The sequence below is a fragment of the Phyllobates terribilis genome, unplaced genomic scaffold (genome assembly GCF_046119375.1).
Source record: "Phyllobates terribilis strain yellow unplaced genomic scaffold, ASM4611937v1 Scaffold_7__3_contigs__length_470593459, whole genome shotgun sequence".
Lineage (NCBI taxonomy): Eukaryota > Metazoa > Chordata > Amphibia > Anura > Dendrobatidae > Phyllobates > Phyllobates terribilis.
In genome coordinates this window covers 16,898,916-16,915,675 of record NW_027362767.1, presented here as the reverse complement: position 1 = coordinate 16,915,675, position 16,760 = coordinate 16,898,916, and positions in this window count along the sequence as shown.

Here is a 16,760-nt window from a genome sequence, read left to right as displayed (position 1 = left end):
GGCTGAGGACAGAGTGCGGACACCCGGCCGCCCACTGGCGGCTGGAGACAGAGTGGGGACAGAGTGCGGACACCCGGCCGCCCCGTGGCAGCTGGGGACAGAGTGCGGACACCCAGCCACCCCCTGGTGGATGGGGACAGAGTGCGGACACCCGGCCACCTCCTGGCGGCTGGGGACAGAGTGCGGACACACAGCCAACCCCTGGCGGCTGGGGACAGAGTGCGGACACCCGGCCACCCCCTGGCGGCTGGGGACAGAGTGCGGACACCCGGCCACCCCCTGGCGGCGGGGGACAGAGTGCGGACACCCGGCCGCCCCCTGTCGGCTGGGGACTGAGTGCGGACACCCGGCCGCCCCCTGGCGGCTGGGGACAGAGTGCGGACACCCGGCCGCCCCCTGGCGGCTGGGGACAGAGTGCGGACACCCGGCCGCCCCCTGGCTGCTGGGGACAGAGTGCGGACACCCGGCCGCCCCCTGGCGGCTGGGGACAGAGTGCGGACACCCGGCCGCCCCCTGATGGCTGGGGACAGAGTGCGGACACCCGGCCGCCCCCTGGCAGCTGGGGACAGAGTGTGGATACCCGGCCGCCCCCTGGCAGCTGGGGACCGAATGTGGGCCCCCTGGCGGCTGGGGAACTAGTGTAGATACCAGGCAGCCCCCTGGCGGCTGGGGACCGAGTGTGGATACCAGGCAGCCATGACATGATTGCCGGAGTCTGCCTCCACAGGCCTAAAAGGCCTCATTTCAAGTGCAAGCAAGCTAGCAGTATGGTATTGCAGCCTGGGGGTGGGTGGATGGCAGGCTGCACACTTACGCTTGCATTCCAAGAAAACAAAGCAGATGTTAACTTCTATTATCATCATCATACTCCTCACCTTGGCACTCTCAACTCCCCTGATGGAGAAGCCAGGGCCTGCCGGAGGAGTCTGGTTGTCTGGTGGGCTCATCCAATGCTGCCCTAAAGCAGGCCAGGCTAAGAAAAGTGTTGGGAAGGTTACCGGGACAAATATTGGCGGCTGGGGACTGAGTATGGAGACCTCGCTGCCGAAGCAGCCATGAGGTAGTGGCCAGCTTCGGCCTCCTCCAAACTAAAAGGCCCCATTTCAAGTGCAAGCTAGCAGTATAGTATTGCAGCCTGCGGGTAGGTGGGTGGCTGCATATTAGCGTTTGCATCGTAAGGAATGGGGAAGGTACAATTGAACACTGCCCTGGGACAAGGACTTGCACGGGGATAGTTGCAAGTCTGCATCTTCTGATGCAGCAAGGATCACTTCTGATGGGCACACTTTTAGGCAGTGATCTGGGCGTCAGAGATGCTTCCAGGGGTCTTCCCTATGCTGTTCCCATGTCTTTTCAGCACTGTATGCATGTGTCACACAGCACATGGCCAGATAAGGTTGTAAAATGTTAAAATCACATTTCCCAGTGAATGTATTTGTCACGGTTGAAAGCAATACAAAAGTGCAAAAACGCATAAAAAATGCTACTTGTGAACATAGCCCAAGGTGTGGAGGAGTATTTTTGTTTTTGGTTATTTATTTTACCTTATACGCAAGTCTTTACCCTGGAAAGGATGTTCCTTAACATATTTCACAGGAAACTGTTTCAGTTTTGTTTTTGAACGTTTTATTGTGAGCCCTTAAAAGTGGCTTAATACCTCTGACCACGTTGTTGACAGCAGTGACCTGGGGGTCAGAAATGCTCCCTTGGGCGATCCCCATGCTGTCCCCATGTCATTTTAGCACTGTCACTACAGTTTTGGGCACTTTAGGCTTTCTACAGACTGCCGGGGGTGCCGCCACAAAAATGCTCGGGTCTCCCATAGACTAACATTGGGCTCGTTGCTCGGGTCGAGCACCCGAGTATCAGGGTGAGCTCGGCCCGAGCTTCGAGCACCCAAGCATTTTAGTGCTCACTCAACACTAATTCTAACACTATCCATACACAGGCTTCCACAATATTAACCCAGTGTGAAGGCGTCAGTGAGATGGACCATCCCTGGCCACATTCACTTGTCCACGTGTTTGTGGTTAGGCTGTCCTTCCCACTAAATGCACTGGGGAGGGCACAGGTAATGTTTTGGTATGCGCGCTTGTGCATAAGGCGCACCGGGACAAATAGGGGCGGCTGGGGACCGAGTGCGGGCATCAGGCCGCCCCCTGGCGGCTGGGGACAGAGTGCAGACACCCGGCCGCCCCCTGGCGGCTGAGGACAGAGAGCGGACACCCGGCCGCCCCCTGGTGGCTGGGGACAGAGTGCTGACACCCAGCCACCCCTTGGCGGCTGGGGACAGAGTGCGGACACCCAGCCACCCCCTGGCGGCTGGGGACAGAGTGCGGACACCCAGCCACCCCCTGGCGGCTGGGGACAGAGTGCGGACACCCAGCCACCCCCTGGCGGCTGGGGACAGAGTGCGGACACCCAGCCACCCCCTGGCGGCTGGGGACAGAGTGCGGACACCCAGCCACCCCCTGGCGGCTGGGGACAGAGTGCGGACACCCAGCCACCCCCTGGCGGCTGGGGACAGAGTGCGGACACCCGGCCACCCCCTGGCGGCTGGGGACAGAGTGCGGACACCCAGCCACCCCCTGGCGGCTGGGGACAGAGTGAGAACACCCGGCCACCCCCTGGCAAATGGGGATAGAGAGGGAACACCCGGCGGCCCCCTGGCGGCTGAGGACCTAGTGTGGATACCAGGCAGCCCCCTGGCGGCTGGGGACCTAGTGTGGATACCTGGCAGCCCCCTGGCGGCTGGGGACCTAGTGTGGATACCTGGCAGCCCCCTGGCGGCTGGGGACCGAGTGTGGATATCAGGCAGCCATGACATGACGGCCGGAGTCTGCCTCCAGAGGCCTAAAAGGCCTCATTTCAAGTGCAAGCAAGCTAGCAGTATGGTATTGCAGCCTGGGGGTGGGTGGATGGCAGGCTGCACACTTACGCTTGCATTCCAAGAAAACAAAGCAGATGTTAACTTCTATTATCATCATCATGCTCCTCACCTTGGCACTCTCAAATCCCCTGATGGAGAAGCCAGGGCCTGTCGGAGGAGTCGGGTTGTCTGGTGGGCTCATCCAATGCTGCCCTAAAGCAGACCAGGCTAAGAAAAGTGTTGGGAAGGTTACAGGGACAAATATTGGCGGCTGGGGACCGAGTATGGAGACCTCGCTGCCGAAGCAGCCATGAGGTAGTGGCCAGCTTCGGCCTCCTCCAAACTAAAAGGCCCCATTTCAAGTGCAAGCTAGCAGTATAGTATTGCAGCCTGCGGGTGGGTGGGTGGCTGCACATTAGCGTTTGCATCGTAAGGAATGGGGAAGGTACAATTGAACACTGCCCTGGGACAAGGACTTGCACGGGGATAGTTGCAAGTCTGCATCTTCTGATGCAGCAAGGATCACTTCTGATGGGCACACTTTTAGGCAGTGATCTGGGTGTCAGAGAGGCTTCCAGGGGTCTTCCCTATGCTGTTCCCATGTCTTTTCAGAACTGTATGCATGTGTCACACAGCACATGGCCAGATAAGGTTGTAAAATGTTAAAATCACATTTCCCGGTGAATGTATTTGTCACGGTTGAAAGCAATACAAAAGTGCAAAAACGCATAAAAAATGCTACTTGTGAACATAACCCAAGGTGTGGAGGAGTATTTTTGTTTTTGGTTATTTATTTTACCTTATACGCAAGTCTTTACCCTAGAAAGGATGTTCCTTAACAAATTTCACAGGAAACTGTTTCAGTTTTGTTTTTGAACGTTTTATTGTGAGCCCTTATAAGTGGCTTAATACCTCTGACCACGTTGTTGACAGCAGTGACCTGGGGGTCAGAAATGCTTCCTTGGGCAATCCCCATGCTGTCCCCATGTCATTTTAGCACTGTCACTACAGTTTTGGGCACTTTAGGCTTTCTACAGACTGCCGGGGGTGCCGCCACAAAAATGCTCGGGTCTCCCATAGACTAACATTGGGCTCGTTGCTCGGGTCGAGCACCCGAGTATCACGGTGAGCTTGGCCCGAGCGTCGAGCACCTGAGTATCACGGTGAGCTCGGCCCGAGCGTCGAGCACTCGAGTATCACGGTGAGCTCGGCCCGAGCGTCGAGCACTCGAGTATCACGGTGAGCTCGGCCCGAGCGTCGAGCACTCGAGTATCACGGTGAGCTCGGCCCGAGCGTCGAGCACCCGAGTATCACGGTGAGCTCGGCCCGAGCGTCGAGCACCCGAGTATCACGGTGAGCTCGGCCCGAGCGTCGAGCACCCGAGTATCACGGTGAGCTCGGCCCGAGCGTCGAGCACCCGAGTATCACGGTGAGCTCGGCCCGAGCGTCGAGCACCCGAGTATCACGGTGAGCTCGGCCCGAGCGTCGAGCACCCGAGTATCACGGTGAGCTCGGCCCGAGCGTCGAGCACCCGAGTATCACGGTGAGCTCGGCCCGAGCGTCGAGCACCCGAGTATCACGGTGAGCTCGGCCCGAGCGTCGAGCACCCGAGTATCACGGTGAGCTCGGCCCGAGCGTCGAGCACCCGAGTATCACGGTGAGCTCGGCCCGAGCGTCGAGCACCCGAGTATCACGGTGAGCTCGGCCCGAGCGTCGAGCACCCGAGTATCACGGTGAGCTCGGCCCGAGCGTCGAGCACCCGAGTATCACGGTGAGCTCGGCCCGAAAGTCGAGCACCCGAGTATCACGGTGAGCTCGGCCCGAACGTCGGCACCCGAGTATCACGGTGAGCTCGGCCCGAGCGTCGAGCACCCGAGTATCACGGTGAGCTCGGCCCGAGCGTCGAGCACCCGAGTATCACGGTGAGCTCGGCCCGAGCGTCGAGCACCCGAGTATCACGGTGAGCTCGGCCCGAGCGTCGAGCACCCGAGTATCACGGTGAGCTCGGCCCGAGCGTCGAGCACCCGAGTATCACGGTGAGCTCGGCCCGAGCGTCGAGCACCCGAGTATCACGGTGAGCTCGGCCCGAGCGTCGAGCACCCGAGTATCACGGTGAGCTCGGCCCGAGCGTCGAGCACCCGAGTATCACGGTGAGCTCGGCCCGAGCGTCGAGCACCCGAGTATCACGGTGAGCTCGGCCCGAGCGTCGAGCACCCGAGTATCACGGTGAGCTCGGCCCGAGCGTCGAGCACCCGAGTATCACGGTGAGCTCGGCCCGAGCGTCGAGCACCCGAGTATCACGGTGAGCTCGGCCCGAGCGTCGAGCACCCGAGCATTTTAGTGCTCGCTCAACACTATTTATAAGAGGTGTGACAAGGCTATACATTGTAAAAAGTTGATTAACTTATATTTCTTTAATGAATTACTAAAATTTGATAACAGCCGGTCATCAGACTGCAATACTGTAAGTGGGTAAATAGGATAAATATATATTATAGATACTGTATATCCAGCCTGAAATAGTGGATTTCCCCATGAATGATACAATGACTCATTTATAATTGAAAAATGGATACAACTAATAATCAAATAAAATCTTACTTGGCTCTGAATTTCACTGGATCCTGCAACCGACCCCATAGTCAGAATATTGTACTTAAAATATATACTCCAAAAATAAAATTATGAATATCTCAATGGCTCATTAATATACAGTATGAACGCCCAATGATGTATTCATAAAGTATAGGAACCAGACATGAAGATGATCCTTACTGAATTAAGAATTCCCTGGAGTCTACATACAATACTCTATACAGTAACTAGGTTCATGTTCTGTTGGGAGTTATCTTTTATAAAAATAAAAGCAATTGTGTTAATAATTTATTTTTTTTTTTTTAAAAAAAAGATCATTCTTAAAAGGACAACCTATAAGAATTGCTTTCTTTTGCAATTATATCATTGTGATCTCTTGATCTGGTGACCCGGACATTCTGTTAAACAAATGCAATAGGCAAACTTCTGCTGATCTTCTCTGCGCTGCATTTCTATCCATTTTAATCCACATTCTGAGCAGATCTCTGTCAGGACCAAAACATTTTGTATAATGAATTCTATTATATCCAGAATACTGAGAATGGCGCCGTAAAACATATGCTGCCTGCTCTTCCCAGAGTATTCAGCAGAGGCGATGTACACCTTCCTTGCCTCCTACTCCGACACTAGATGCCACATTTTTGTATTTGAACTCTTTCTTTTTTAGCCATTTCCTCTAGTGAGAATGAAACCCCAAGTAGCCGTTCAAGACTATAAAATGATGCGGCTCCCACAGTTAGTGACCCCTTATAGACCCCAACCCCTGAATATTGAGCCTCAGATTCCAGATTTTGTGGCCTGATCAGTAATACAATTTGTTGCTGTCGACCTCACAGAAATCATCTATTTCCAAGTCTTTTTCTCTGAGAATTCATCTATTTCCAAGTCTTTTTCTCTTGAGAATTGCGTAAACCACGCGGTGACCCAGACTAATTTATAAGCCCAACAATTGTTTTCCAAAAGCTCCACTCCCTCAGCTACTAATTGGACCCCCGTAGATGATGTACATATGAAGAAATTAGGGGCTTTTTGCTTCACATGGGGAGAGTGGATAAGACAGAACTTTTGCAGGATTGGAGTGTGTGTTTGATATGAACCTTCCAGTTTTCGGCATGGTGATGATAAGGATACAATTTGAGGCCATTCTTATGTTTTTGCATTATAACGACAATGCAGTGTCCACCCCAAGATGACTCCAACTTTCACTAACTTTTCATAGTTAAGCCGGTCATTGATCACTTCAGCAAAAAATTTGTTGAGGTGTACATTCCCCAAAGGGACATCTGAGTAGATCAGACCCGAACCCACTTCATGGAGAGGCTTAACTTGAGGCAATACTGGTCAAGTAAGAGGGAAAGGTCCACAATTTAAAAGAACAAACTGTGAGAGAGCACCTCAGGGTACACCCACAGACTTAGGGTTAAAAGAGGGACACAGAATGAATCACCCCGATGCTCCTCTGTCCTTGGAGTGAGAAAATTTGTTAATTTGTGCACCCACTGCTGGATCAGAGCTATCACCTCTACGTGGTAACTTCTACACCAACGTCCTATTCTTTAAATCCCTCTGCCATAGCTAAAGCAGCATGCGATACTGTGCGCAGGAACCAGAGAACCCCGCCGAGGTTTTTAACTGGGCAACTGCAGAGTCCGATGTACCGACAAACTGTTGCTATTTAAGTCATTATCTTGACCACAATACATGTGTGGCACCCCAGGGGTCCGGTTGCCACAGTGGCATTGCCTCCCTCTAAAGAGGTAATGCCATTCCTGGAAGCAAGCAGGGATTCCCTAGTCAGGTATACTAAACATGCAACACTTTACTGTCTCCAGACCAGCAAGGGGAGCCACTCCCCTTGGCAACTGGTACCTGGGGGCGGGGTTAGTTAGTCATAGTGTGCGGAGTTGAGGCGAGGAGGTCGAGGAGAGAGGAGCTGGGGACTGGAGCTGCGCGGCAGCTCACCCCAGAATCACCAGCACAGAAGAACTGGACACCGGAGTCCGAGACTGTGGGGCACCGAAAGGCCCAGCAGTAGAAACCGGAGGGAAGGAGATTGCAGGTCTCCTGGCCCCATCAGACGCCCAAAGGATCAGCAGCACCGCAGGGTCCAGCACCGCCAAGTGGGAGCGACGCGCCAGCAAGGCCCGAGCTGACTGCCATACGGGTGAGCACAGAAACGTCGCACTCAGGGACGAGGGCCACCGCACAGCTACAAGTAGCAGGGCCAAAGAGTTTAGTGGAAAGGGAAGGCCTCCAACTTCATCTGGCAAGGAGGATTCTTTACTTGCTTCCAGGCTGCCTGGACTTCCACTTCTAGCCAGTACTCTAGTCCCGGCGTGTTTAATCAGCACCAGTAAAGACCCTGGGACTGCACTTCCTTTTCTCTTTGTGTTTCTTGTTTCGCTATCAACCCCTGCACTACAAGGCCCTGCACAACCTGCAATATCCACACTGCCCTGGAGTTAGCTCTTCCTGTGGAGAGCCACACCATCCCTGCTGCAGTAACATCAGCTTCAGAGGACTGTTACGCAGCGGCGGCGTCACGAACTCTATAAAAACTCTATAAAACCCCTATACATAACCCCTTTTATTGACCGCCCTGTGTCATTCCCCCAGCATCTACCGGCCCGGCTCTGACCAGGGGGCGCGTCAACTTGGCGTCACGAACAGGATTCACAAACCTGGCCCTGTGTGCCATAGACTTTATTGAACATTGTTATCACGTGGTTTGCCGCCCGCCGAGGGGGAAGAAAGACGCCCCGATCCGGAACCGCCGGGTAAGAGATCCTTCCACCTGCAGAGCAGCATACTGGTACGTCAGGAGACGCCCAGGACCTGGCTGAGGAAGATGCCCAACATGGAGCAGGGTTCAGGAGGAGGGTTCTGCCGCAGGCGCGGCCACGGCCACTGTAATGCCGTTATCAATGCCATATATACCAGTGGCGGCATGAATGCCCCAGTACTCAGGGGAGTCGCACACCTTGAACGACTTTGAGGAGAGACTGCACAGTTTGTTTAAAGTGTATCCCCTGTCTGCAGGATGCAGGAAAGTGTACGGAACTATGCTCTAAACCTGCAGGAGGCGCTGCGGGCCATCAAACAGGTAGACCCTGACAGTGTGCATGATGAGAACAGATTGCTAACTGAGCAGTTTATTGAGGGGCTCCTGTCCAGCGCTCACAGGACACAGCTGCGCATTATGGCTCTGCAAAACCCTGATCTGGACTTTGCGCAATTTAAAGACAGAGCCATCCGAGTGCTGTGGGAATCAACACCAGGAGGCACTGTATCCCACCGGCGCCCAGCTATTACCTATCACCAGGAGCTGGCATCCTTTTCCCCAGAACCTGTGGGGGCTGACGCGCAGACTCTGGACAATGACCCGTCTGCAGACCTGCGCCTTCAGGTCCAGGAGCTGACCAAAAGCGTGGCCGCGTTAACCAAAACCGTGCAGGCCATTCAAGTGTCCCCCAAGGAAAAGATCCAGCTGGCTTCCAGTCCAGATGACGTCCCGTGGCGACGACAGAAAAGTATTCCACCGATCAGAGGGAGAAACAGCGATCACTATGACCAGGACGGACAACCCATCTGCCGCCACTGTCAAAAGGCGGGACACTACGCAAGATTCTGCAATTTAAACGAGCAACACCTGGGGCAGAGGGCCAACCCCCAGGAGTAAGACGACCAAGCCCACAAAGCTGGCGAGACAAGTACGTGGGAGGACGACTGGTCCTGCCTGTCGTGCTTGATGGCATCCCTATGAAAGCATTGCTGGACACTGGGTCCCAGGTGACAACGATGCCATATATCATTCATAAACAATACTGGACTGAATCAGACATTACGCACCGTACAGATGAACATCTTAGCATCTATGCCAGCAATGGTCAGCCCTTGCCTCAGGTGGGGTATAAGGAGGTGACTATAAAAGTTGGCAAAGTAGAATTGCCATCACAAGGAAGGATTATTGTTGATATTGATCGCAGAGAAAGTCATCCCATGATAACCTTAGGCACTAATGTGATAGAAAATTGTCTTGGAGAAATTATTGTTTTGTTGCAACAGGTCGCAGAGACTGCCAGTTCCAGTCAGCAGCCAGTTCCAGTCAGCAGCGAGTTCTACAGGAGATCAGAGCCCTGATGAAAAGACAACAGGTAGAGCAGTCTGAAAGGAAAATTGGCAGTGTCAGGATGAGTGATCCGTTCCCCATTGCAATGCCCCCTAGGAGTGAAATGTTGATATGTGTCGAGCAGCAATTGGTCTCAGGGGTCAAGATTATCAGGCCCTGGTAGAACCCGTATACTCTGACAGTAGGCCCACCATCTTTACAGCCAGGGGGTAGTCGATGTCCGCAAGGGGAGAGTGCCGATCCACATCCTGAATTGTGGGGAGAAAGAGGTCCATTTACCCCGGTATGCTACCCTTGCTGAGTTATTCACTGTCAGTAACAACTCAATAAAGACAGTAGAACCCTTGCCTCCATCCAAACCGGCGGAGGATAATGGCTCCAAGGGGCAGATGGAGGATTGGTGTCAGAAGCTACAAGTGGGCACTGACTCCACCCCTTTGCACCAAAAGCATGGAGTATACCGGGTGGTCCAAGAGTATGAGCTGGTCTTCAGTAAACACCCATTAGACTTTGGGCAGGCAAAAGGGGTACAACATCATATCCCCACGGGAGATCATCCACCCATTAAAGAGAGGTAACGGCCTGTACCTCCAGCTCACTATCAATGTGCCAAAGGAAAGTTACAGGATATGAAAGAGGCTGGGGTGATCATAGATAGTTGTAGCCCCTGGGCAGCTCCATTAGTTCTCGTGAGTAAGAAGGATGGTACAATGAGGATGTGTGTTGACTACAGGCAGATTAACCGCATTACACATAAGGATGCCTACTAGTGTTGAGTGAACATGCTCGACACTGCTCGGTACTCGCCCGAGTATCACGCTACTCGGGATGTTCGGCGAGCACCAAGCATTTCCGGGTTACTCAGGCGGGAGCTCGGGTCTCCGCCCTGCATGTTTGGCGCTCTTTACAGAGCCAATGAACATGCAGGGATTGCCAGCCAGTCACTGTAATGCCGCAGCCATGTTGGTTGTGGGCAGTACATTGATTGGCTGGCCGCACAGCGTCACCTCGAGTATTTAAAACCGGGCGCCGCCATCTTGGACACAGACGGCTGGGATCAGACAGTGTAGGGACAGCGCTGCTGATTTAAGGAGAGATATATACTGCGAAATAGTTAGTGTAGGGTCTGTAAAGGCTGCCAGATCAAACAAACAGTCCTTCTCAGGACTAATATCCATCCCAGATATCAGGCAGGCAGGCTGTATAGGAGACGCAGTGGTTATACCAGCAAACTCTGCATTACAGTCCTGTGAGCTCCTGTTGCTGAAATTGCTGGACTTAGCTCCAGGTCTCGGGGGCCAGGAAAAATCCTTTTTTTTTCATCTAAATCCTTTTTTATTTTTTCCTCCTTCACACTGTACAAATACCCATCTTATTAACCTTTTGGTGTCCCCCCCACCCCAAAAAAAAAGTATGTGTGACAGTTCAGAAAAAAAAATATTTTTTTAAAAGAGTCTGGTGTAGGCCAGAGAAATAGAAGTGTGGTTTTGCAGTTAAACGGTTCAAACCTCTGTATTATCAACTTTTGGGCCATTTTTACCTAAAAAAAAAACAGTTTGAGTGTGTCGTTCACTGTTCAGCCACAAATATATCTATTTAAAAAAGTCTGGTATACACCAGTAAATTATAACTGTGGTTTTGCTGTTTCACTGTGAAAAATCTCTATTATCCTGCTTTTGGCATTTTTTGCCATAAAGAAAAACAGTAATAGTGTCTCCTGATTGTTCAGACACAAATATATCCGTTGAAAATAGTCTGGTATACACCAGTAAATTATAACTGTGGTTTTGCCGTCCCACGGTAAAAAATCTCTATTATCCAGCTTTTGGTATTTTTTCCATAAAGAAAAACAGTAATAGTGTCTACTGATTGTTCAGACACCAATATATCTGTTTAAAAGTGTCTGATATACACCAGTAAATTATAACTGTGGTTTTGCCGTTTCACGGTGAAAAAATCTCTATTATCCTGCTTTTGGTATTTTTTGCCGTAAAGAAAAACAGTAATAGTGTCTCCTGATTGTTCAGACACCAATATATCTGTCTAAAATAGTCTGGTGTAGGCCCGAAAATAGAACTGTGGTTTTGCAGCTCCAAGGTAAAAAATCTCTATTATCCAGCTTTTGGTATTTTTTTTGGTAAAGAAAAACAGTAATAGTGTCTCCTGATAGATTTGTGTCTGAACAATCAGGAGACACTATTACTGTTTTTCTTTACGGAAAAAATACCAAAAGATGGATAATAGATATTTTTTACCGTGGGACGGCAAAACCACAGTTCTATTTCTTGGGCCTACACCAGACTATTTTCAACAGATATATTTGTGTCTGAACAGTCAGGAGACACTATTACTGTTTTTCTTTACGGAAAAAATACCAAAAGCTGGATAATAGAGATTTTTTAACGTGGGTCAAGAAGTGGGAGCGAGAAGATGTGGCTGTTGAAGGTGAAAATGTGCCACAACCAACAGCCACATCTTCTCGCTCCCACTTCTTGACCGAATTACTAGGGAAGCACAGAACAACATCAGTATTGCGAACTGATCAGTGTGAACAGGTTATTAATTGGATAGCAGATAATACTTCCAGTTACCTGGGCACCACCACCTCTGGTCTGTCTTCCACATGGTCAAATCTTAGTAGCCGTGAGTCTCGACCGCATATTCCTCCTCACCCTGATGCTCCTTCCTGCCACCATGCCGAGTGTCGTCAGACAGCAACTGATCCCACACTTGGACACTCTGAAGAGCTGTTCACTTGTCCATTTCCAGATTTTTGCCCCTCGCCTGCTCCGCTTTAAGTGGTGGAAGAGGAGATCCCATGTAGCGATGCCCAAATATCTGAACAGCCAAGGCCACAGGAAGTCGACGCTGGCAATTTGTCACAAGAGGTGGATGATGAAGAGACACAATTGCCAGGAAGTGAGGAGGAGGATCGTGGTGCGCAAGTGGAAGAGGAGGAGGTGGTGGATGATTTAGTAACTGACCCAACGTGGCAGGAGGACATGCAGAGCGAGGCCAGCAGCAAACACGGTGAGGGAGGCAGAGTACCCCAACAGGCAGGAAGAAGCAGTGTGGTGGCCGCACACACAAGGCAGGCAACAGTTCCCCGTAACACCAACAAGATGGACGTTGCCAGTACAACCTGTAGGTCTTCCAGAGTCTGGAATTTTTTTTAAAGACTCTGCTGATAACCCCAAAAAGGCCATTTGTACCACCTGCCATGCCAGCATCAGCAGGGGTGACAAAACTACCAGTCTGACCACCACCAGTATGATCAGGCACATGGCAGCAAAGCACCCGACTTTGTGGGTGAACCCCAGGGTCCACGACCAGTGTCAGCGGGTGTCACCACTGCTTCTTCCGCTGTTGTGCGTGCAATAGAACCCCCTGTTGTGTGTGCAAGGCAATCCCCTGTCCATACTGCATACAAAGATGCCCCCTCCTCTCAGTCTTCACTTGTTATGGCAGTTTCTCAAGAAACAGCATCAACGTCCACGTCCCACCGCACCGTTCAATTGTCCATATCCCTGACCTTTGAACGAAAGCGGAAATTCGCAGCCAACGCCCCACAGGCCACAATCCTAAATTCGCACATTTCACGACTGCTTGCGTTGGAAATGCTGCCTTTTAGGCTGGTGGAGACGGAATCCTTCCGCAACCTTATGGCGGTGGCCGTCCCTCGGTACTCCGTCCCCAGCCGACATTATTTTGCCTGGTGTGCCATCCCCGCACTACACAAGCACGTGTCCCAAAACATCGGCCGTGCCCTCAATAACGCAGTTACTGGGAGAGAATACCTGACAACGGACACGTGGACAAGTGCTTGTGGCCAGGGACTGTACATCTCCCTGACGGCACACTGGGTAAATGACGCGCCCCCTGGGCCATGGGGTACCCGGAGCCGGGCCTTGTAGATGCTGGGGGTTGTAGTCACCGTGGCGGCGACCCGGTCCGTGACCCAGGGCGGTCAAACCAGGGTAGTCTATGTGTATAGGTTATATATAGTCCGACTACGCCACCTATAGATTGCGGTTATTGGTAACCGCCGCTGCGGGGCAGTCCGCTGAAGCTGGTGGTATGTTCAGCAAGGAGATGTAACTCCCCACAGGAAGAGTGTAGCTTCAGGGCAAAGTGTATGGATGATGGTGGTGATGGTGCAAGGTGTCGCGGTGCAAGAAGAATCACAGAGTCCAGATGAGGCAGTCCCAGGTTCTTTACTCACGGTTTAAGCAGTTCCAGTTACAGGGCCAGTGTAAGAGCCCACGGTGTTCTGTGCCCACGGTGTTCTGTGCTCACGCAGTAAGGGGCTCGGTCGACCCTCAGGTATCTCTGGAGCATTTAGCAGGACCCCTTCTGTGTGTCCTCTCTGGCCTCTCTCCTTGTACCTCACACCTAGCGGCACCTCTGTCCAGTGTCCTCGGGCCTTAGCGGGTGACGTGTGTTCCGTCCCCTGACCCTATGTGGCTACTTTCCTAGTGGCTGGTGTGGACGGCCTGCTATACTTGAAGTGCTGCAGCCTCCGGTTCCCAGTTGAGTCCTGCAGTCTCTGCTGGCTGGGGGGACCCGGTTCCCCTTCTTTGGATTGACCCCCCTACCTCCTGGCAGCGGCGGGTGTACGGGTGGCGGCTGCACGGCCCGTACCCCTGGGGTCCCTTCGGTTCCTGTCCTGGAGCCGTCCTGCTCCGTCTCCTCTCTCAGGCTCAGGCCTCCTGGCTGGGCCTGCCTGTGGAGCAGTCACTTTCACTCATTCCTCTGCACAAACTCTCGCCCCTGAACCAAGATGGTTTCTATTTTTATACTTCCTACTCCAGTGCTCCCAGGATCTACATCCTCCACCCACCCACTACCTAGTTCCCCCTCTCTAAGTGGTTCCTCCCCACTCCAGCCAGGGATCAGGGACACTTGTGCTCTCCCGTAGGAGCATTATCGCCCTGTCCCCCAGAAATGTGGTGTAGTGGATGTGTTAGTGTCCTGAGCCATACTCCTTCCTTACCTGAGAGTGAGATACCACACCTCTGGATGAGATGCAATACCTCTGTGGCGACCGAACCCTCAGGGGCGACACATAAACATAGTGGAAGCCGGGATCCAGTCAGACCTTGGGACGGAAAACATCCTCCCCACAGCGAGGATTGCGGGCCCTATGTCAGCTAGAGTTGCCCCCACAGTGTACAGCTCAACAGCTGGACCTTTGGATTTTGGGAATGTTTGCGCTTTTTGCCCAGATTCGCGTCATGCGCTCCCATACTCGTCCTGAGGGGACGAGCATCTCCGGAATTTGCAATTAAGCCTCGGCGTCCGCGCTACGGTTTTCTGGCTCTGGAACGCACGCCATTTGGAACTGGACGCCACTATTCGGCGTGCTGCACTCTTATCACATGCCGGACGCGCTGTAAAATCTTTGTAACGTTTCGAGATGAAAAAATTTTTCGCAAGAAATCCTCTCTGCCATCTTCCTTAATAGCCAGCCCTCACGAAAAACGTTGCCGCCAGACGACGCAACGCTCGCCATTTTACAGATCCAGCCCGGGAGGTGCTCTGCACGCCGCCCCGGGGCGATCCGGGGCGATCCGACGCCATTAAGGCTCCGAAAAAAGGCTTGCAAAAACCTCGTCTGTGCCTGGTCCGAAAAACGCGCCATTTAGCCAGCCCTAACAAAATTTCACCACTTGGAAATGACCACCAGATGGCATCTGTGCTTTAAAAATCATTCATTACTTGTCAGCCAGAATTCAGCTGCATTTCTGCAAATTGAACACTGGATGGCAGCTGTTATTTAAAAGCCATTCACTCATTCATGATAGACCCTCAGAGGAAACACGCAATGAGGAGATTTTTCACTTGTACCTGACATGATCTTCCGTGGAAAGGCTGTGATGGGGGGAGGGGATGATGGTGTAGTATTTCTGTCTCTGTTGTTTCACATGAGATTAGGACTTTCAAAGTGCTGCTGCCTGACTGTGTAAAACATTAACTCTTTTAACACAGATTGTGACCATGTTGCAAAACACTTAAAGTTGTGCAAAAACCGTGGCGTCATATACATAAGTGCACAAAAAACAGTTTGCGACTTTGCCATCGTTTTGCCATGTTTTTTTTCACCCAAAAGCTTACACGTGCAAAAACGTATGAGCATTCATGTGGGTTAAGGAACATGTCTTTGGCGCAATTTTGGCTGAAACGCTCAGGTGTGTGAATCCGTATGAGCATTTGCATCGTCAAAAAACTGTGTGTTAATACAGCGGTTTTTCTGTAAAAATGCTAAGGCTTGCGTGCAAACCGTGATGGCAAAAAAAGCATGCCTTTTTCCGCAGTCTTTCCACAATAATGTGCACGTAGGTATATTCCTAGGCTGAGCGCTGGCTGCGGGTGGTCCTGGAAGTACCTGTAGCCAGCCCTCACTCTCATTGAACTATTCCAAGGGTGAGGGCTTGCTAGAGGTGGTCCTACTTGTCCCTGTAGACAGCCCTTGATTATTCCAAGGCTGACTGCTGGCTATGGGTGGTCCTGTAAGTACCTGTAGCCAGCCCTTACCCTCATTGAACTATTCGAAGGGTGCGGGCTTGCTAGAGGTGGTCCTACTTGTCCCTGTAGACAGCCCTTGATTATTCCAAGGCTGATTGCTGGCTGCGGGTGGTCTGTGAAGTACCTGTAGCCAGCACTCACCCTCATTGAACTATTCGAAGGGTGCGGGCTTGCTAGAGGTTGTCCTACTTGTCCCTGTAGCCAGCTCTCAAATATCCTGACAATGACAGCTGGCTCAAGGTAGTCGTAAGCGACCCAGTAGCCAGCAGTCACATAAAAAAATTGGAAATAATTGACAGCTGGCTATGGAACATCAAAATCGAGTCTTTGGCCAGCCCTCATCAAGAAAAAGCTACGCCTACTAAGTTGCATTAACCAATGGCAGCAGACTCATGACTTGAATTCAAATAAACCAATCACTGGCAAGTTCATCATTTTAGGAAAAGGAAAAGGAGTTTTGGAGGGAAGTTCAATTTCATCCAGTGCTCAGGAGCAACAACGGTGATTAGTGCACAAGGGAAAAGCTTTGGCCTAGCCTAAGCCAATTACAACCATGCCGCCCAAAAGAAGGTAAGTGCACCTGGTGGGACAGTGAGTGGGAGAGAAATGTGAATCTGCAGAGGTATGTGTTGCTTCCAGGAA